General features: G+C 44.2%; 2 long non-coding RNA genes across 4 annotated transcripts in view; one reads left to right on the top strand and one right to left on the bottom strand.

Annotated features, from left to right (window-relative positions):
• Positions 1–23,451, bottom strand: part of LOC125393988 (uncharacterized) — a 39,073-nt gene that overhangs the window by 9,362 nt on the left and 6,260 nt on the right. The gene's annotated exons all lie outside the window — the stretch shown is intronic.
• LOC146890087 (uncharacterized) overlaps positions 1–23,451 on the top strand; it is a 29,498-nt gene that overhangs the window by 232 nt on the left and 5,815 nt on the right. The window contains exon 2 of the long non-coding RNA XR_014999367.2: positions 3,663–3,811. This is a non-coding gene — a long non-coding RNA (uncharacterized LOC146890087). The remainder of the gene's footprint in view (positions 1–3,662; positions 3,812–23,451) is intronic.

The following is a 23,451-nucleotide window of genomic DNA, read 5'->3' as shown; positions in this document are numbered from 1 at the left end:
CCTCCGCGGCCATCTGCGTGCTGCGTAGCTGCTCAGCTCAACAAGCTGGAGGCCTCAGGAGAAAGACAACCCGTGACACAGTTCTGAGTTAAGGCTGAAGAGTGTCTGTCCACTCGTCAGGAGCATCACCAGACTGCAACTCGCTCTTACTGTCCAGCTCTTGGCCTTCCTCCACTCCCTCAGCCTTCAGCCCGCTGGATGGTGCCACCCACACTGAGGTTGAGTCTTCCTGCCCCTCAGCTACTGTACTGGTGCCAGCTGCCTCTGGACAACCAGTCTGACACACACCCAGGGTGCCCTTTACTAAATCCTAGGCATCCTTCAGTCCAATCAGATTGACTACCAGGATTAACCACAATAACTATTGAGAAAGAAATACAAAGTATCAAGAGAGACAGTGGTGGGGGTAGTTAGTGGGGCCTCTCAAAAGACGTGGACCGCGGTCTGCGGTTTCCATGATATGGAAGAAGGGAGCCATGAGAGGTCTGGGACAGCTAATGCTCCCGGCAGGAGGAGAAATATTAAGTGTGAAGACACAAGTTGAAGGTGAAAGTCCATGATGCCACGCCCACAGAGGTCCAAAGAGGGAAGGGAATAGGAGGATCTCCTGAACTTGAAGTTACAGACCATTGTGAGCAATCTCGCAGGTGCTGGAAACCAAACCCCAGACCTCTGCAAGAGCCGTAGGGCTCTTAACCACTCAGCCATCTTCCCAGCTCCTTTATTGTTTATTTTTTCTAAATTGGAGATATAAGTCACATGACACAATCTACTATCTACATTAGGTTTGGGGAATTTTTTTTTATTTTATTTTTGTTCTAGCATTTTACTATGGGTGCAGTCACAAACCACAAATTTCAGGACATTTTCACCAGAAATCCTTTCCCTGTTGGTAGTTATTCCCCATCCTCCTTCCTTCCAGCTCCCGGCAGCCACTAGTTGACTGCCTCTCTATGTGGCCTTGCCTGTCCTGGGCATTTCAGGTAAAGGGAACATGGGGCCTGTTCTAGTTTGTTTTTCTGGTACTGTGAGGAACACTGACTGAAACCAACTTGGGGGAGGAAAGGGTTTATGTGGCTTACAGGTTACAGTCTATCTTTCTGGGAAGCCAAGGCAGGAACCTGGAGGCAGGAGCTGATACTGTGGCCATGGAGGGGTGCTTTTCCTGGCTTGCTCTCTAGGGCTTCCTCAGCCTGCTTGCTTACACAACTCACTTGCTCAGGAAGTAACATGCTGGGTGGTCTGTGCCCCTTCCAACATCCATGGAGATGCCTTCCAGCCAACACGATGGAGGCAACTCTTCAACCGAGGCTCCCTCTCCCCGGGTGTGTATAGGTTTGTATCCAGCACCACCTGTTGAGTCTGGTCTCTCTCATGGACCAGAATGCTTTGTTTTGCTTTATATGTACATGAGTGTTTTGCCTACATGTATGTCTGGGCACCACTTGCATGCCCATGGTGTTGGATCCCAAGAACTAGAGTTTCAGACAATTGTAAGTGGTCGTGTTGTTGCTTGGAATCAAACCTGGTTCCTCTGGAAGACCAGCCAGAGCACTTATCTACTGAGGCCTCTCTCTAGCCCTGGGCATAGTGTTTTTAAGGTTCACCTATGTCATAGCATGTAATAGTACTTTGGTTTTTTATTTTTAGGGCGAGTAATATTTCATTATCTCTGTGTATTATATTTTATTTCTCCGTTGATCATCTTCTGAGCTTTTATTTGTACTGTTCTACACCTTGGCTATTGTAAACATGACCATGAACATTCTGGTAGGATCTTTGCTTCTCTTTGTAACTAAGGGTGATTAATATAGTAACTATGTTTTAACTGTTTGAGCAACTGTCAGTCCCTTTTCCAAAATGGCTGCACCATTTTAAATTCCCAGAAACTAGGAAGAAGATTCCCACATCCTGACACACTATTTTCTGGTTTTGCAGTTTGTAGCCATTCCAGTGGGTACAAGAAAGCATGTCATTGTCATTTTAGCTTACCGTCAAAGTTAGTTTGTATCAATTTGACTCAAACTGGAGTCCCCTAGGAAGAAGGAATCTCAGTTGAGGAATTACCTCATTAGATTGACCTGTGAGCCTGTGCGTAGGGGTATCTCCTTGATTAACGACTGTTGTAGGAGGGTCCAGCCCACTGTGGGCGGTGCCATCCGCAGGCAGCAGGACCTGGGCTGTGTAAGAAAGGAAGCTGAGCAGGCCGATGGGAACAAACCATTAAGTAATGCTCCTCAACGGTCTCTGCTTTAGGTCCTATTCTTCGTTCTTGCCTTGCTTTTCCTCGCGATTAACTGTAACCAGCAAGCTAAGTAAACTCTTCCCTTCTCCAGTTGCTTCCGGTTATGGTGTTCATCACAGCGGCATCCAGAACACTTGCATTTCTCCAGTGACTAACAGCGCTCTCATTTCCTGCGCCCGCAGGTCATTTGTCCGCCTTTGCTAAGGGGAGTTTCTGCAGCCATTTGCCTGACTTAAAAATTGTCTTTTACTGTTGAGTTGCAAAAATTCTTTTATGTATTTAAGGTTCTTGACCCTTATCGGATATATCATTTTAAAAAATTAATTCTTATCTTTTGAAACAGGGTTTATCTATGTAACTCTGGCTGTCCTCAGACTTATTATGTAGACCAGGCTGGCCTCAAAATCCTCTTGCCTCTGCTTCTGGTGTGCTGGGACTAAAGGCATGCACCACTATGTCTAGCTTAAAAAAGATAATTCTTGTAGTATGAACTGTTTGTCAAATGTCTTTGTAGTGCTCTTTGACCTTCTATAAGTTACCTTTTTCCTTTTAGAAATAGAAGATCTGCTATGTAGTTTGATCTTTCCCAAGCCTGTCAAACAAAGGAAAACAGGTTTGATTTCTGACAGGTTTGATTTCTGACCCTCACCTCACTGTCATCCTCCTGCTGTAGCTTCCTGAGTGGATTACAGTCTGGGATTACAGACGTGAGCCACCATACCTAAAGGATGTAAATTTGTTTAAAAAAAAATCACTTGCAGATATGTAGAAAATTCACTGTTGGGTGAGGAACGGTGGCAAAGAGACAAGGTAGAAATTATTGCGGCAATCCAAGCAACAGCGAGCAAAGACTTGTGGAGGAAAAGGTTGGGTTTAGATTATTGTCGCCAGCTAGCGGAGAGTGGTGTCTCACCAGCTGTCTGAAAGGCTGTCGGCATGCTTTAGAGTGTTTAGAGTGAGACCAAGAGAGAAATTTGGACACTGCTCTGTCCACGCAGGTGACCTGTGGACCAACCATCAGCGCTGCCAGCCTTCTCAAGCAGCTCTGGACTCTCTCAGGAGGCTGGCAAGCGGATTTTCTTAGGAAATCAAGATCAACTGGGCTGACTTGAGAGTTGTGTTTCAGTTTGTCTGGAGGAGCAGAGGAAGTATAAAAAGAAAAACAAAACACAGAAAGATGAGGTGATTAGCCGCAGGGAGGCAGGCAGAGCGCTCAAGCGGAGAGACTGGATCTCTAGGAAGGTCAACTGAGCTCTCAAAGGCAAGGACAGAGGAGGTGGATCCAGGTCTGCTTGTTTGAACAGGGAGGATTAGAGAAGCTAAAGATGTTTTTATTAGCTATCATTGGTTCAGGAGTAGCAACTGGATTAAGAAAAACAAATGGTATCTGACAGGACTACCTGCCCGGTGCCCACAGGAAGCCTGTCTCGGGAACTGACAGAGACTCCTGTGACCGATCCAGGTGAAGAACCCACAGTGTGAGCGCTTGAACGAGCTTCTGATGACGGGCAGAGTTCTACCAAGTGTTCATAAAGAATTTGGACTGACTCAAGATGGAAAGAGCAGGTAGGTACACGGCAAACACTCCTGCAGCTACCGAGTGGGTTAGATCCAGAACCTGGAGATAGATGCAGCCAGCAATCTAGTTTGGCCTGTGTCTTCAACGCATATGTCAGACATTTATGGAGTTGTTATGCTAAATTGTCATACTAAAGCGTGGCAGAGAGGAAGAATTAAGTGGACAACAATAACCAGCCAAGTCTATTGGTCTATTGATGGGACAGCTCTCCTGTCAATCAATCCAGCATAGGTACCAGAACCAAGGACTATTTAAACAAACTAGCCCTAAACTTTGTTGACTTCATATTCCTCTTTTAAGGTGGTTCATTGTATCAAAGCTACAGAGATAGAATAGAAAAAACATTTTCTGGACCAGAAGGCATGGAGAAAATCAAGGAAGGTAGACTTTAATTTCCAGCCCAGTGTGCACTGAGAAATTCTGGAACTTCAGCTCTGGAAGGCTCAAAGTTACAGCAGAGAGGTGTTAAAATACAAATTGACAAGATGATTGAGTGGGTAAAGATGCCTGCTGCCAAGCCCGGCAATCTGACTTTGGTGTATTTCTGTCGACTTAGCGGCTATGCGTGATCTACTGATATTTTAATTACTTTCTGTGGCCCCATAGCCCCCCCACAACCAGTGCCCCACCGGCTACTCAGGTCTCATTGCCACCGCTGTGATATGTAAGTTTAAACGAAGTCTCTACTGTTCTATTTACCAATAAAGACTCGGAAGTCAGATGTGGGGGTGAAAACCTGCTAGATCAGAGAGGCCGAGAAGCAACCAGTTGACCTTCCTTTTTGGCCAGAGACCTAACAAGAGACACATCCCCGACTTATCCCAAACCAAAAAAAAAAAAAAAAAAAAAAAAAAAAAGCGTGAAACTCCAAGTCCTGTCCTACCCCTTCCCATGCTTCTCTCTCTATCCACATTCCTGGCTCCTTCAGACTGTCTATGACTAATTCCCGTCAACTAGTTGCTGACTCTGCCTCCTGCACCGAAGTTGATTTTATTTAATTAACATAAATGCAAACTCGGGGTTCACTGTGTGATCAAATATCCAAAAGCATAGTTTTGATCGCTGAGATTCTCAGGGTGGAAGGCGGGAGGCGGGAATGCATTGCTGCAAGTTGTCTCCTTTCCTCCACACGCTTACCATGGCAATTCACATACACACACACACACAAACACACACACAGACACACACACACACACACAAAGTCACACACACATATAAATAAGCATAATCAAGTTTTGTTAAAGAATGTAAAACTATCAGCGAACTATGCTTAAGGTCTGAGCTATATGCCTTTATTCTTCCTGGGCTGCAAACTTGCAATTTCCAAGGAATTGCACAAATAACCCAGTCCGTGTAGAGGACAGGTCTCGGCCCTTGTGAGACTTCTGTGAGCCATGGTTCCACTTATCAGATTGAAATCCTGTCCAAGATACTGCGGAACTACCCTATAATCTCATTTATCAAAAAAAGGGGAAAAAATGGGGGCTGGATAGACGTCTCCGTAGTTAAAAGCACTGCTTGTTCTTGCAGAGGACCTGGCTGCTCTTGCAGAGGATCAGGGTTTAATTCCCAGCACTCAAATGGCAGCTCACAACCATCTGCAACTCCAGTCCTAGGAGATCTAATGCTCTCTTCTAGCTTTTCTGAGATCCAACCCCCCACCACGCAGCCACCACACACACACACACACACACACACACACACACACACACACACACAGAGAGAGACTTACATGCAAACCAAGTACCATACATGTTTAGTAAATAAATTTAAAAAAATGTTTCTTAGCAACCCTTTGAGATATTACTTGAAAATCTCAAAGCTGAACATATAGCCACTGCTAAGACACATAAACGAGGCTCTTTGGATTCCACATCTGTATGTTTCTTATTGTTTCCCCAAGTGTCTCTCCATAGTAATCTCGAGCTTAAAATCTATGCAAAAATCCCTTCCAAATAAATTCCAGTTCTGCTTCACTCTTTTCTGTGGCCAAGTCAAGAATCAGGTATGTGTGATGTTTTTCTATTCTTTCCATTTATTTATTGGCTTTAAAATTTTTTTACTCAAACACTATATTTTGATTATAGTCTTTCCCCTCCCCCAACTCCTACTAATTCCCTTCATCTCCTTCTCCACCCAACTTCATGTTCTTTCTCTGAGTCTCAACAAAATAAAAATAAACAAACATAAAACCAATAAATACCAAAACAAAACAAAAACAGAACAAAAAAGTACTGGCCAACTATGACTGAGCGTAAGGTTTGTCCTGGAGTGTGGTCAGTATACCTAGTGTCACTCTGTTAGAGAAAACTGATTGCCCCCTCCCAGCAGGTCTTAACTGCAAAGAGTTTCTTGGTTAGCAATGGGAGTTGTGCACACTTCCCCTCCGCTGTGCTGGGATTCTGAATGGCTTGAACATGCGCAGGTCTCATATGGCCGTGACAGCCTCTGTGAGTCCATGTGTGCATCAGCTCTGCTGTGCCTGCAGATGCTGTTGGAGTCACCTACCACTCTGGCTCTCACACACAGTCTTCCCACTTCCTCTTCCACACAGATCCCTGAGCCCTAAAGGCAGGGATTTAATATACACATCCCACCTCAGATTGAGCGCTGCCAAGTCTCACTCTCTGCACACCATCCTGGTGTGGGTCTCTGTGTTAATTCCCATCTACTGCAGGAAGAAATTTCTTTGATGAGGGCTGAGTGATGCCCAGATTTTTGGGTATAGTTTTATGCCTTCGGGAGTTGTTTAATTGCTGCGTTCATTTAGCAGAACAATAGTAGTAAGTTTTCCCCGGGGCACATGACCTATCTAGTCCCAGGTTCTTGGTCATGTTGGTGGTGTCAGGCATGGTTTCCATCTCAGGGAGTGGACTGTAAATCCAACAAAAATGTGGTTGTTACTCCAATAACATTTCTGCCACTATTGTGCCAGTGGGTATATCTTGCAGGCAGGTCACTATTGTAGGCACAAGGGGTCACAGTTTATTGATACTGATGATTACCTGTCTCCTCTAGTAGCATGCACAGTACCTTCTAGCACCATGAACACTAGTTAGTAGAAGTGGAGCTTCTTGCTGGATGTCAGCTCAGTTTCTCTATGTTTATTCACATAAGTGGTGTCTTTAGCAATAGAGCCTTCCCATCCAAACTTGGAGGGTAACACCAGTAATTAACAAATGGGACCTGATGAAGCTGAAAAGCTTCTGTACAGAAGAGGACACCCTCGTTTGAAAAAAAGCAACAGTGTACAGAGAGGGAAAAAAGCTGCCAATTATACATCTGACAGAGGGTTAGTACCCAGAACACACAAAGAACTCAAAAAAGAAAAAGAAAAAAAAATCCCCCAAACGTCAAGGAAACAAATAGCCCAATTTAAAAATGAGGTATAGAACTAAACAGAATTCTCAAAAGATGAGAAACAAATGCCCAAGAGACACTTTAAAGATGTACATTCTTAGCCATCCAGAAAATGAAAATAAAACTACTTTGAGATTTCATCTTCCTTAGACAGAATGACGACATACGCTCGTAGGATTCGGGGTGAGGGGAACACGGAATCGTTTCTGGTGGGAGTGTAAACTGGAAGAGCCCCTGTGGAAATCAGGGTGAAGGTTTCTAGAGGCTGAAACTGTATTTACCAGAAGACACAGATATACCCTTCTCAGCATATGCTCAAAAGACTCGACATCCTATTACAAGGATGCTTGTTCATGCATGTTCGTTGTGTCTCTCTTAAAATAACCTAAAACTGGGAATAACCTTAATGTCTATCAACTGATGAATGGATAAAGAAATCGTGGTATGGTTACAATGGAATAATATTCTGCCATTGAGAAAAATGAAATGACAAAATTTGCAGGTAAATGGATGAAGTTCGAAATAATCACTCAGCGTGAAATAACCCAGACCCAGAAAGACAAACATGGCATGTTTTGCTTTGATATGCGGTTGTTAGTTTTTAAGCTTTGGTTATGTGAACTTCAATCCAAGTAACAACAGAGCTTATATTAGCTAGGAGGCCAGCAGGAAGGAGGGGATCTTCCAAGGAAGAGGAAATAAAATACAGTATTTTAGAGAGATAAGGAGAAGCTAGAACAGGAGGGCTAAATGGGGAGGGAGATTGGAAGGTAGGGCAAATAAGAGAGTGGAGAGGGGTAATTGACACGGAAAGGCTTTTGGAAAGTTGTGTGGTAAACCTTCTGTTGTAGAAGTGTCCTAAATATATATACAAATATGAAAGGAATCTGAGAGAGGTCACCGTATAATAAGGAACATAATGCCAAAGTAAACATCTTATGTCATCAGCGAGAACCTCCAGTGCCAGGAATGGGTTCCATCCTGCTGAGTCATTGGTCAAAGGCTTGAATAGGCAGTACCCCCCAAGACTTACAGGCTACCTCCAATTCTATATGAATGACGTTTTCACCTGAGTAGAGTTCTCCAAACAGAAGTGCTCAGTCTGCTGCAGGTGGCTGCAGCGGGAGCTTTGTGTCCCTGGCTCCTGCCCAGTGGCTGCTGACGGAAACACCCTCTCTGGCTCAGACTCCTGAAAGGGTTTGCTCATGGGTTATTGATGAGGCTTGAATTCAGCTCTGCGTCAGGGTGCTGGAAGAATAGCATTCAAAAGGATAAAGGGAATTGGAGTTACAGATACACAGGAAAGCAAGGAGACAGCAAACAAAGCCTCGTGACTTATGCTGCTGACAGTTTAAGCGTCTGACTCTGCAAGAAGATTGCATTGACTTAAATTCTATTGTCATAGAAAGAGGGCTACTTAGAGATCTCAGCCCCGCTCCCATCGACAGATATGTAGACATGTGTGAGAACGTGGGACTCAGATTGTAGATGCAGAGCTTGGATTATGGAGAACTAGCCCAGAGTGGCTGGTGTCACAGAGATGTGAACGCAAAGCTCTTTTCTTACTCTGACCAACCCTCCATCTACTCCCATTTAATTATCGCCAGCAACATGGACAACACAAATCCTGGGCACTGAAAACATTCTGTTTAGATAATATTAGTTTGTTTTCTAGACACGGTGGGTTTGGTTCAAGGCTGTGGGAATCTTTAGTGTACTGTAAAAATCTTCAAACAGAAGAAAGAGCGAAGAGGCATATATCCTCCAAAATCCTTCAAGACTTCTGTCTGTGCCATCGAGGATGTGGGAGGTTGAGGCTCCTGCCCAGGGCTACCTACAGCGTAATCCATTGAGGATGCGGGAGGTTGAGGCTACAGCCCAGAGCTACCTACAGCCCAGAGCTACCTACAGCCCAACCTACTGAGGATGAGGGAAAGTGAGGCTCCTGCTAAGCTCTACCTACAACCCAACCCTCGCAGCCGAGACCGGGCAGAGCAAGAACCCGCGGGGCCTAAAGTTTGGATCGACTTCGGTTTCTTTGCATTTTCAAGTCCCATGCACATGAGAGTGAGATTTTTGGACTTTGATTCTGTTGACCTCTGAAATCTTTGGATTAATTTGCATGCAGATTTAATTTTTAACTTTAATTTCCTCCCAGGAAAATCCATGTAAGAAGGCAGTTAATATTCAAATCTGGGACTTTGAATGTCACCGGCGTTTTTAAGATTAGCGTATTTCTATCTTGTTAGTTTCATCTCGGTGCCAGTGTTCTCTTGATGAGCTCCAACTGGATAATGTTAGAGCATGGTGGGACAGGGAAACACAACAGCAAAGGGATTTCCCTTGGGATACAGGCTTTCTAATTTATAGTCTATTCTGACCCATTTTGGCATCTTCTATCTAATAAATGCCAGCCAGCAGTATCCCAGAAGAGTCAGACCCTGTTTTGGGGTGTAGCTGATTGAAGGTGGGACTAGGATTGTCTGAGCAGACTTCGGGCCACGCCCTTCAAAGGGGGCAACCATGGCAGTGGTGAGTTAATGGTTAAACTCAATGGAGTAAAAGAAGAGATCTCCCTTGTGACCCGCTGGGGACCTTGCCACCTTTCCACTCCTCATTTCCTCTTCTCAGAATGTGTCAGAGCCGGCAGACCTGGGGGATGTCACCATGCTGCTCTCTGTCCATACAGGGATGCTCACCATGGCCTGTGTGACCTGGGACTGAATGGAAGCCCGAATAGCTGAGGCTTCACTGCCCGAATAGCTGAGGCTTCACTGCCTTCTTACCCACAGGCAGAACTTTTCCTTCCCAGAACTCCCCACTGCTATTGCACGGCCCCTATAGGCTGCCACGAGTTCTGCTGAGTCTGCTTGCTGTTCAGAGTCCTGGCTCAGAACAGGGGCGATTCTCTCCTCTTCTTCTCTTCTCTCTTTTGGGTGCTGAGCAGAAAATAAGTATTATTTTTTTTTCCTGGTACTTCTGGCTCTTTTTACTCTTTCTGTAAACTGCCCTTGCCTTGTGACACTTGCCTACTGTGTGGCTGTGTCTACCCTGTGGTTGGTCTCCATGCCTAACTCAAACTGATATTGTGGCTCTTCCTCCCTCTTCAGCTCCAATCTATGAATGGATTACAAACGCTCTAAAACTCACCCTCTGTGGTCCATGAATTCTACTTTTGGAATTTGTGAGACAAACCACTAGCTTGGGAAGCTTCAGTGGCCACGCAATGTGTCTTTCCAAGAAAGTCTCCAAAGACACCCCTACTTTTCTGTATACTTCCGATCACATGTTCTCCTCTCTTCTTCCTCATCAGTAGGAGCAGACTGAAGAAAGAGAATTTGTAATTTTTTTTAATCATTTGAGATATAGAGAGAATTTCCAGGACACAGGTAGGGGCCAGTGGATTGCCATTGTTCTGGAGAGGGAAGCAGGATGCAGTGGATTCCAGGAGAAGCAACTGATAACTCAGGTTGACTAGAATGGAAATCAAAGAAATGATGAGAGGAGAGAGCTGGGCAACAGTGTCTACTGCTGTGGGACCATCTAGGGAACGGCCTGCAGTTCTTGTCAGTGTGATCTCTGCTCACAGATTGCTCAGGGATGAGGCAGATTGATGGACAGGTCAAGAATGAGCTTCTGTCTACAGCTGGTCCATAGAGTTTGGAGTCTGTCTCTGGAGATACTTTACAAAGAATTATTTGATGATCCTGGAGAGGTTTGGAGCACTTGTTGCTCTCCCAGAGGACCTGGGTTTAGTTCTCAGCATCCTTACGGTAGCTCATAACCATTTTAGTTTCAGAGGATCTGAACTCTCATCTCAGGAACTAGGCACAGAGGTGGGACACACATATACACAGGCAAACGTTCATACACATAAAATAAACATAAACAATTTTTTTTAAAAATGTTGTTTGGGGGAAGAGAAAGAGAGACTACACATTTGCATGCGTGTCTACTGGCCATGGAAGGGCCACAGACCTTACCCCAACCCTACAGGCATGCCCAAAGGCCTATCTTCTAGATCCCATAAAGTAGACAGTTAAAATCAATCAGCACTCATCCTGATACAGTTACTATGATTATTTTTGTATGTTTTCTTTCTTTTTTCTAAGATTATTTTACTTATTGTTACTCCTTAGAGAATTTAATATAATGCATTTTGGTCACTTATATAGTTTCTTTTATATCCCACTGTCTGTGCAGATTTTTTAATATAAATATGAAAACTACACATTTTCTGGTAAGTTACTAGAATATAATTATTTTCTCATGTTGTTGCATTTGAATTTCAATAGTGTGAGAGCTGAAAGGGTTACTATATAAATACAGTGATGGAATTTGGTAGGTATAACTTCTCTAATTAAAAATATTTTTTTTAACTTTCATTTAGTCTGCAATTAACCCTGTAATTCTATGGTTATGTTCTTTTCCAGTTTTTCTCAGTGTATGTGACTTTCTAGAAGCACAAACCAACACTGAATGTAAATAGTGAATGGAACACGAACATGTAGGGCAATCACTTTGTAAACACAAAAACAACTTAAATGTGGTTTCAAACCATGACATGAAACAGAAAGTAATGCCCAATTTCATCAAATAACACCAACAAAAAAGAAGGAGAAGGAGGAGGAGGAGGAGGAAAGAAAGAAAACAGAGAAAAGTATTGAGAAAATCAATTCATTGGAAATGTCTGTTTTAAGGTCCCCCCCCCCCCCATTAAAGGTCCTCTGTGAATACAAAATTGTGCAGCATGGGTCCACAAGGGAAATGCTTGAAAGTTCATCAGGATTTCTTTCTTAAAGCAATAGTATATTGGACTTAAGTTTTAGCCAAAGGCATTAGAAGAACCTTATCCTAAGGGTCAGTGGGGTGGGGGGGTGTTTAGAGAGATATGTTATTTTGCTTATAGACAAAGAAACTGAAACTCAAGAGTTAAATAATTTGCTGACAGCCATAGATCAGCAAGGAGAAGGCCCAGTTTCGCAGGCCAGGTCTGTCTGACCCCAGGGTCCAGTTCTGTTCACCACAACCTGTTCTGTAGACTTCTCTGTGGTTCTAATACTGATTTTCCTCTTACCCTGACAATTGTATCTCATCTGAACTAATTTAGCAAGTCCTGGTGTTACATTTGGGTGTGGCTAAACAGTAAAATTATGTAGGGAATTGTGTTGATTTTTCATATAATTAAAACATTTTAATTAAATTATTTGGATTTTTATGCAGAGCTTTATTTTCAGGGTCTAAGCTGTTCGTTGAAAGCGCCTTATTAAAATGTATATATTTGTATGACTGGCACAGAAGAAATTATCATTATTTAGGGCATCGCTTCTTTCCATTCATTTTTCTCTCTTCCATGCTCTTTCTAGACCAGTGCTTCTCAAACTGTGGGTCGTGACCCCTTTCACTGTGTACCAAATATTTACGTGACAATTCATAGCAGTAGCATAATCACAGTTATGAAGTAACAATGAAAATATTGTTGTAGTTGGAGCTCACCACCCCCGAGGAACTGTATTAAAGGCTCACAGCATTAGGAAGGTTGAGAACCACTGGAGGTTCAATGCAGAGGGCTTTTCCCTCTGAGGGGTTCCCTCCTCCAATGAATGGAAGTTCTCCTGGCAAAAGAAGCTTCTGTCTTTTAACCTTTCTGATGACGAAGCCAAATTTGCTTTTGGTTTGGTTCATTAACTATGCAGCTAAAACGAGGCAGCAAATCTTTGCTACGTGGCTAATAAATAAGACTTCCCAATTCCACTCTTAATTTCTTAATGCTCTGAATTTGGAGTTGAAAAACAGACTCTCCAGCATCGTATAAACGAAACACCAACTTGGTTTAGAATTTTCTTTCTGGTCGTATGGTAACCGACAAGCATTTTGCATAGCTAGGAAGGAAACGAAGCTATGTCGTGCCGTTCATCCACAATCACTGCCAATCAGAAAAGTGAAACTCTAGCCATAGAAGCATGAGTGTGTTTTATTAGGTAAAATTTGAATAAACATCTTGATTAATTTATGGTAATTTCACAGATGGAACATTTATTAATTTCTCTGAAATACAATTTAGAAACTTCAGGAGACAGGTACTTAGCATGTGCATCAAAGAATAACAGCCTCCTCTGAGACAGGTTAGTTCTGAACGGTCCTTTAAGTTTGTTTATTTATTTATTGCTAGGTGGCTCTGGTTGACCTAGAACTGGGAGCAATCTTCCTGTAGCAGCCTCCTGCAGTTGTGAGTCAGCACTGACGGAGTTGTAAATATTTATTTTATTACGGCTGGAGAGATTACGAGCATGCTACTCTCGCAGAGTCCGTATTGTTGAGTGTTAGTAGAAGATGTGTTACATTTGTTTATGCTGTGAAATATCTGTTTAATGATACAAAGACTTGTTGCATTTGTTTAACACTGTGAAGCGGTGTTACTTTGTCTAAAACACCTGATTGGTCTAACAAAGAGCTGAAAGACCAATAGCCAGGAAGGGGAAAGGAAAGGTGGGACTGGAAGGCAGATAAAATAAATAGGAGAAATCTGGGAAGAAAGATAAGGGAATGAGAAAAGGAGGAGAGGAGAATGCCAAGGGCCAGCCACCCAGTCACACAACCACCCAGCCACCCAGCCACCCTGCTATCCAGCCACCCAGCCACCCAGCCACCCAGCCACCCAGCCACCCAGTCACCCAGTCACCTAGCCACCCAGCCACCCAGCCACCCAGTCACACAACCACCCAGCCACCCAGCCACCCTGCTATCCAGCCACCCAGTCACTCAGCCACCCAGTCACCCAGCCACCTAATCACACTGACACCGAGTCACCCTGACACCTAGCCACCCAGCCAGCCAGCCACCCAACCACCCAGCCACCCAGTCACCCTGATACCCAGCCAGACATGGAATAAGAAGGGAAGAAAAAATATACAGAAATAGAGAAAGGTAAAAGCCCAGAGGTAAAAGGTAGGTGAGGTAATTTAAGTTAAGAAAAGTTGACTAGAAATAAACCAAGTTAAGACAGGGCATTCAAAAGAAAGAAAACATCTCCATGTGGTTATTTGGGAGCTGGGGGTGGGTGGGCCTCCTAAAAGAGCAAAGAGTAAATAAATAAAACCAATTACAAGAACCCAGGTTGGCTTCTCAGCACCCATGCCACGTGGTTCACAATCATCTGTAATTCCAGATCCAGGGATAGCTGGCATCCTGGACTAGTGTGAACACATACACTCATATACACATACCCACATCTAATTAAAAATAAGGTAAAATCTTAAAAATATTTTAACTAATTAACTTAATTTGCTGTTGTTGTTGCCTGTTTTTGAGACAGGATTTCTCTGTGTCACAGCCCTCGCTGTCCTGGACCTGGCTCTGCAGACCAGGCTGGCCTCGAACTCACAGAGATCTGTCTGCCTCTGCCTCCTGAGTGCTGGGATTAAAGACCTGCACCACCACCACCCAGATAGCTTAAATTTTTGAATTAAACTATTCTTTTTTTAAAAAAAAAACAACAAAATATTTGAAGAGCCAGGTGTAGTGGCCTTTAGTCTCAGCACTTGCGAGGCAGAGGCAGGTGGATCTCTGGGAGCTGGAGGCTAGCCCAGACTATAAAATGAGTTCCAGGATTCCAAGGGTGGCTACACAGAGAAACTCTGTCTTGCAAAACCAAGAGCCAAACCAAACAGAGCCAAACCCGAAACCTCAACACTTCCCCTCCCCCCAAAACAGCTAAACAAATGAAAACTAAACATGTGTGCATGTATCTGAGCTAGGTAAGCATGGTGGCTCATACCTGCTAATCTGCACACGAGAAACCGAATCAAGAGGACTGAGTGAGCTCAAGGCCAGCCTGGGCTATATTATGAGACCTTGTCATAGAAAAACCAAAGAAAAATTAATTAAAAATTTCATTGCCTTTTTATTTATTTACTTCGTGTGCACACGAGTATGTGTGCTTGTGTGTGGACGTCAGAGGCAGCCTGTAGAAGCTGATTCTCTCCTTTACCGTATGGGTCCTCGGAATCACAGTCTGGGTATTGGTCTCAGCATCATGTATTACAACCCTCTGAACCAACTCACCGATCCCTAAAATATGACTCTAGAAAGAAGGTGAAACACATGTCAGTTATGTTCACAGCAGCATTGTTTGTCATAGCCAGAACCTGGAAACAACCTAAATGCCCCTCGACCGGAGAATGGATAAGGAAAATGTGGTACATTTACACACCGGAGTACTACACCGCAGAGAAAAATAACAACATCTTGAAATTTGCAGGAAAATGGATGGGGCTTTAAAACATCATACTGAGTGAGGTAACTCAGACCCAGAAAGACAAATATTATATATACTTACTCATAGACATAAAGCAAAGAAAAGCAGTCTACAATTCACAATCCCAGAGAACCTAGACAACAATGAGGACCCTAAGAGAGACATACATGGATCTAATCTACATAGGAAGTAGAAAAAGACAAGATCTCCTGAGAAAATTGGGAGCATGGGTACTATGGGAGAGGGATGAAGGGGAGGAGAGAGTAAGGGAGGGGAGCAGAGAAAAATGTAGAGCTCAATAAAATCAGTAAGAAAATAAGGTGAAATAATGGAGATTAAATGGGAGTAAATTTAAGCATCTTAGAAATTTATCATGTATGCACACACATGAATAACCTGTGCACACATAAACACCATTTCTGTTTGATAAGCTAAGTGTGGTCTACCTCAGTCTCTGTAGAGAAAAGCAAGGGAAAAGAAGAGCAAATTAGCAAAAGGATGTTTCTGCCATCGGACTGTTAGTTGACTCATTTCTTGGCAGGGGCTGTCCATGGAAAGGCATCACTGGACGGGAGACCCAGTATGGCTGAGTTCCAGCTCCGACTCTTGTGATGATGAGTCTGTGTGTCAGGTCTACATCCAGAAAATGTTACCGTGGTGATGTTAAGTTTAGAGGTCTGGGAAGGAACTCACAGAATATGATGGAGGTTCTAAGTCCCAAAATGTTACGAGGTTCAACATCCGAGGCAGACAGAGTTGATTAAAAAGCTGCCTCTCCTTTGCTAGTCTTGGTGGAATTTTTAGGACAGAGCGTTTTCTAGATCAGAGCCCACTGCTGGCACTCAGGAGAGCTGTTGCTGTAACCTGGAGTGAAGGAGCACGCCAAGCTCGACTTTCCACACATACAACCTGCCATAGCCCATGCGACTACTTATTGGACATTTTACAATTTTATTTATTTGGCTCCTTCTGCGGATTTCATAATTTAATTTCATATCATTTCTCTTAGCATTGCTTTGGATCCCATCAAGTCCTTAAGAGCAGGCAGAAACACACAGGGCTTCATTAGACTCAACTCCAGGTTTCTAGCTGATATGGTTATAGTTCTCCCAGAACACGTGACTGTCCTGAAAACGGCTTTTCTTCTCCAAGCCACTCTAAGCCAGAGATGTTGTAATTAACATCCTGAGGATCTCCAAAGTAAGACAAAAAGTTAAGAATATATGCAATACCTCAAAACGTTGAAAATTAGCAGCACCTAAAATTTTATAATTGCTGGGGATGGAGAGATGATTCAGTGGTTAGAGCACTGGAAGCTCTCCCAGAGGACCCGGGATAAATTCCCAGCAGCCACATGGCAGCTCATAGCCGGCTGTACCTTTGGTTCCAGAGGGTTCAACACCCTCTTCTGTCTTCTTCTGGCACGAGGCTCACAAGTGTGACTGTGTTTGTGAAGGATTTTCTTGATTGATGATTGACATGGGAGCGCATAATCCACTGTGGAATAATCCACTATTCACTAGGCAGGGGTTCTGGGCTATATAAGCCAGAGAACAAGCAGGGGAGTGAGCCAGGAAGCAGCATTCCTTCATGGCCTCCCTCAGTGATGGACTATGACATGAACATGTAAGCCAAATCCAAATAATTTTTAAATTTTTATTTATTTTGGCCAGACTGTTTGCATCACGACAACAAAACGAAACTTAAAGAGTCCAAAATGCGGCACAGTTTAGCGACATCTCCAAAACCCCCAGCCTTCCTGGCACTTTCCCTGTCTCCTTGCCTGCGGGTGTGGTGTTGGTAACCAGGGTTGTTAAGTACCCTGGTGATGTCTGCAATGTTCTGTGAGCATGGTACACCGAAGACACTGTTATACCGAAAGGGGCAACAAGCCTACTTCAGTGACAGGCCAGAGGAGGGTACCTGCGTGCGAGAAAGTTTATTTCCAGGAGACTGAAAGCCTCCACGCCTAGGGTAGGGTGAGCACACCAAGGTACCCGGCCCCTCACTTTAACAAGGCTGCGCCTTTCACGCAGGCATGCAGGCACGTGGGGGGGGGGAGAAAGCGAGAGAGAGAGAGAGAGGGAGAGAGAGAGAGAGAGAGAGAGAGAGAGAGAGAGAGAGAGAGAGAGAGAGAGAGAGAGAGAGAGATTCCTAGGAGGGTCAACTTGGAGAAAAGTCACAGAGTGGTTCGTGCCAGAAAGCAGGCAACCAGTCACAAACCCAGGAATTTTGGAAGAGTGAGAGTTTGGGCAGGAGCGAGCCACATCACGTGAAGAAGCCGAGAAGCTTGTCTTTGTTGTGCGGACTGTTTCTAACTTTAGGACACTAAATTCCAGCCGTTTCACAGCTCAACTGGGCTCCCTACCGTTTCTCATCCCGGGAGTGCTCAAAGAGGAACAATTCCAGGGCGCCAAGATGGAAAGAGCAGAGGAGGAACAAGGAACAAGACACTCAGAGCGGGGCACAAGATCCTAGAGAATCACCCCTTTTTCCTTTTTTATACAGACTGTGACCCCAGCCCACAGTACAGAGCTACTCTGATTCATGGCGGGCCTCCGCCCCTCAGTTAAACATTGCTGGCAACGTCTCTCATAGAAACGCCCAGAGATGTCGTTTCCATGGTGATTTTAAATCGCACTGGCTTGACAAGCAAGATTAATCATCTCACAATTCACAGCCCCAAACAGTAGCCCCTCGTCAGCACACCAGGGAACAAAACCTCAGTCAGAAACCATCCCTGCAGATGCCTTGATCTTGGACTCAGGCTTCAAAGCCTGAGAAAATTCATTTCAGTCATTGATGCCACCCGATCCGTGGTGCTCTGTGGCGGCAAACCTCGTAGACTATCACCAGAAGGGAAATGCATATATTCTCCTGAAATACGGTGTTTATAGCATTAATTTTTGCTCTTTAAAATGTATTCTATTAAATTTGCGTGTGTGTGTGTGTGTGCGTGTGCGTGTGCGTGTGTGTGTGTGTGTGTTTGGGCATATGTGCGCCACAGCACACGTGAAAATCAGAAGAAACTTTGTAAGAGTTCGTTTTCTAGCTCTTTGTGGGTTCTGGGGACGAGACTCAAAGCCTAGTCAGGCTTGGCAGTGCGTTTACCCCCTGAGCCATCTTGCTGGCCGCTAATTTTAGCTCTCGACCCTCAATAACCTAATCTCCGAGTCTATTATTTGTGCAGGAAGGCAAAGCTACTTTGAAACTTACAAGAGTTGACTTGGTTGTTCTGTTGCTTGTTTGTTCGGCAAAGTTGTGGAAACAGCCACCCTCCGAGGCCCGGACTCGCGGGGTGGGGGTCACAGCACAGAAGAACGGTGCAGCAGAGTGTGTGTGGGGAGGGGGGGAGGGGAGGGAAATGCTGCTTTTCTCAGCTGAGAAGACAGACTGATTCAGAGAACATCATTTTCCTCGGCTCCTCCCTTTCGCTCTTCCAAGTGAAAGTAGAGGGGCAGTCAGCCTCGGGATTCCTTTCCCGAGGAAATATTTTATTACAAATATCCAGAAGAGTTCACGGACAGTCTAGGCATTCCTCCAGTGCCATTTGTCTCGGTGTGACTAGGGCTTGAAGATGGACACTGTGGTTCTGGCTCCTAGGGGGTCAGGGCAACGATGTTGGGGAGCTGGCTTACTCCCGTGCGGGAGAGCCGATCAGCCAACTTTCGGGTTTTTTAATGAAATGATGGCGAAGTGAGAAGGCTCAGCAGGCCAAGTGTTTGCCACATGAGCCTGATGACCCGAATTTGACCCCAGACCCACGTGGAGGAAGAAAGAGAGAACTAGGGCTGGAGAGATGGCTCAGTGGTTAAGAGCATTGCCTGCTCTTCCAAAGGTCCTGAGTTCAATTCCCAGCAACCACATGGTGGCTCACAACCATCTGTAATGAGGTCTGGTGCCCTCTTCTGGCCTGCAGACATACACGCAGACAGAATATTACATACATAATAAATAAATAAATATAAAAAAAAAAGAAAGAGAGAACTAACTCCACGAGGGCGTCCTTTGAGCCCATAAAACAGTGCAGTCCATGCGCCCACCACGTCTTACACAAACACGACGCTAACAACAAATATTTAAATGAAGGATGGAGCTCTGGCTCAGTGGCTAAGAGCGCTTGTTGCTCTTCCAGAGGACCTGGGTTCAATTCCTAGGACTCACCTGGTGGCTCACATTCTTTGTAACTATATTCCCAAGAGATCTGACACCCTCTTCTGGCTTCCCTAGGCATCAGGTGTGTAAGTGGTGCACACACTGTAGTAAGGAGGAAGGTTGCTTCTTGGTTCCCCGCCACCCCGGCTAGCTTAGACCCGAAATAATCACACAGAAACTGTATTAATTAAATCACTGTTTGGTCCATTAGCTCTAGCTTCTTATTGGCTAACTCTTACATATTAATTTAACCCATCTCTATTAATCTGTGTATTGGCACGTGACTGTGGCTTACCAGGTAAAGTTCCGGCATCTGTCTCCTGCAGGGCCACATGGCTTCTCTCTCACTCCACCTCCTTTATCCCAGCATTCAGTTTTGTTTTTCCCACCTACTGCTATTCTGCTCTGCGCAGGCCCAAGACAGTTTTTTTATTAAGCAATGGTATTCACAGCATACAGAGGGGGGATCCTGCATCACTTAGGGGTGGGGGAAAGGTTAAAATACTGAAATAAGTGATAAGGACATTAAGCATATAATGTAGAATAATAGATGTATGTCATAAATCTACCTTATGTTAAAACAAAACAAACTTCCTCCAGATGTACCCAAAGGCTATCCAAGTACATTTAAGAAAAGGTCTGATTCTTCAATTTTAACTAAAGACACACCTAAAGCAAAGGACTTTGAAAGTTGAAAGTAAAGCAAGCAACACTAAGTAAATAACTAAGAAAACTGAATATGGGGTTGGAGAGATGACTCAGAGGTTAAGGCCATTGGCTGCTCTTCTGGAGGCTCTGAGTTCAAATCCTAGCAACCACATGGTGACTCACAACCATCTATAATACGATCTGGTACCCTCTTCTGCTGTGCAGACATACATGCAAGCAGAACACTGTGTACATAGTCAATATATAAATCTTAAAGAAAATTGAATACATTCTTGGGTACACTTACACAGCAGACAAACTTGACAGTGTTTAGTAAGATATATAAACAAGAGCATTAGCATCATTATTCATAACAGAAAACAATCTGGAAAGGTTCTTGATTATTCATTAGCAAGATGAATACATAATAAAGTAACAGTCTCAAGGAAAGAACAAAGTCTGTGTGCAGTATCAGAGGTTTCCAGACGACAACCCTGCTTTGTTGTTTGGAGACATGGCATTGCTAGGTAGCCCAGTGGCTTTAGGTTCTCCGTGACCTCAACCCCCCAAGTGCTCAGATTGCAGGTACATCTGGCTTGCAGTTTTGAATCAAAAGAGGAATGGTAGGTGTGTATATCTGCCCTCCTTTGCTTTTCTGCTGCTCGGGTAGAACACTGACCAAAAGCAAAGTGGGGAGGAAGATGTTTATTTCATTTTATACTGTACAGTCCATTGCCTAGGGAAGATAGGGACGGAGTTCAAGGCAGGATCCCAGAGCAAGAGCATGGAGGGATACTGCTTACTGGCTTGCTCCCCTCCCTTTCTTATACAGTCTTGGAATGCTGCCCCACTACCTACAGTGCACTGGGCCCTCCTGTATCAATTAGCCATTAAGAAAATACCCCACAGACATACCCATAGGCCAACGAAATTGGTAATTCCTCAATTGAAATTCCCTCTTCCCAGATTGTAGTTTGGCTGTAATTTGTGTGCACCTGACAAAAACTAACCAGCGTAATATTCATATAAATTAAAAAACAATGAAAATAATAAGTAACATTATTTAAGGACTTATTTTCTGTAGACAATCTAGCTGGGCAGGTTTAGTTCCAGCATTTGGGAGGCAAAGGCAGGTGGGCCTCTGTGAGTTTGAAGCCAGCCAGGACTACACAGTGTGTCTCACGACAGCCGTAGCCACACAACAGACAGAGAGATTCTATCGCAAAACAAGACGAAACAAAACAAGGCTGGAGAGGGAGGACTCCAACCATAGGACGGAATGATGACCCTGGCTGCAGGTTAGTTGGGAGGTAGCTGACAGAATGGGGAGATGCAGGCGTGCAGGGCCACACGGAGGTTGGTTGAGGTGTTAGTAACGTTCTATTTCTTTTTCTGAATGATATCTGATATATATGAACACACACCTTGTGGTTTAGATAAGAAATCCCCCGTATGCTCATGTATTTGATACTTTGTCTCTAGTGGGCATGGCTGTTTGGGGGAGGCACTGGAACCTTCAGGAGATGCAACCTTGCTGGAGAAAGTCCTCTCAGGGGGTGGAATTTGAGGGTTGATGGCCCTGCTTTCCGCTTACTCTCGGGTTCCTGAGTGTGGATGGAAGATGTGGTCAGGCAGTTTCCTGCTCCCGCTGCTGTGCTGCTCCACTGTCGTGGACTCTAACCCTCCGGAACCGTAAGCCAGGGTAAACTGTCTTCTGTAAGCTGCCTTGGTCATGACGTCTATCACAGCAACAGGAGAGTTGCTATGACAACACACAAACACGTAATTTGGGATCATGTACATTTTTAGTGAAATTTTCTATTTCTAAAAATGTATTTATATAGCTGCAGTTTTCTTTAATATGTGAACTTTGTGGGGGGCTTTTTATGGGTTGAACAGGATTCTCTACACAATCCTGGCTGTTCTAGAACTCATTATGCAGACCAGGCTGGCTTTGAACTCACAGAGAGCTGTCTGTCTCTGCCTCCAGCAACCTTTTTTCTTTTCTTTCTTTCTTTTTTTTTTGTTACAAAATCCCAAAATGCAGATAAAGCAAAGGAAAAAAAAATCTTGTAAAGGAAACTTCTCCAGGGTAAATACTCTTATGAATTTCATGTGTATGTTTTTAAATGTACACTAGGCTTCAGTGCACATATATCTGTAGAAATACATAGTTTATTTTTATGGAATGTATAATTTAACACACATGATATAACCGCTTGCATTTTGCCTTTTCTTTTTCCCTTTCAGAATCCCTTCTAGCAAGGTCCCCACATAAGCACCACGGGCATCCGTCTGTTGTGGTGGTGCTTTTATTAGTCATTTCAGTGTGATGTGATCGGAAACTTTATTTTGCTTGAGTCTACACCTTAGGCAGAAGTGAGGTCATGTAATATTGACAAATTTAGATCTTGGTAGCTTGTCACAAAAATCCTGTTTTCTCGCTCGTGCAGCCTGTCCCGCGAGAGCTGACGGAATGCTCTGAATTGTGTTTCTAGACGCCAGCATTCAGCTGGATACAGCAGCCGCTACTAGGAACAGGTCTAGTCCCTGTGACTTAGGGGAAAGGGCTAGAGTCTTAAGTAGGCAATGAAGTGTTCTGCATCAGAAGCTCCCCTCCGCTTCCATGTGCAGCTCACTGGCCAGAGCCAGCTGCACGGTGCTAATTTAAACAGGAGGAGGTGGGAAACAGTTCCTAAGCGGGCACCCAGAGGGAGTAAATCAGGCCTATTTGGCAATTGCGCTAATGACTTCCTTACCACATTTATAGTCCGATGGATGCCTTTTTTCCTTTCTTAAATTAAATAAAAGATTTAATTTTTAACCACACACATATGTGTCTGGGTCTGAGCACACCAGTGTGGGTCTCTGTGGAGAGCAGAAGCAAATGCCAGAACTCCTGTGAGCTGCCTGAAGTGAGTGTGGGAATTGAACCTAGGTCCCCTGGAAGAGGAACCAGAGCTTAAACCCCTGAGCCAGCTGCCAAGCCTGGTCTGTTTTATCGTTGTGCTTTCTTAGGTTTAGATCGCTAATTTCTCTGTTGTTTTTTTCCCCCACCCCACACCATGGTGTGTCTGGCACACAAATGCATGGTATAAGTTTGTCAGCATCAATGACTGAAAAGTCTATTTTGTTCAGAATTCTGTGTGCTGGGCTAAGGGTGTGGCTCAGTGGGTAGAGTCTCTACCGCGTGAACCACATCCTGGG

This window comes from Myodes glareolus, chromosome 20 (assembly GCF_982192425.1).
Source record: "Myodes glareolus chromosome 20, mMyoGla1.1, whole genome shotgun sequence".
In the NCBI taxonomy this organism is placed as follows: Eukaryota; Metazoa; Chordata; class Mammalia; order Rodentia; family Cricetidae; genus Myodes; species Myodes glareolus.
This window is presented reverse-complemented; position numbering and strand designations above follow the sequence as displayed.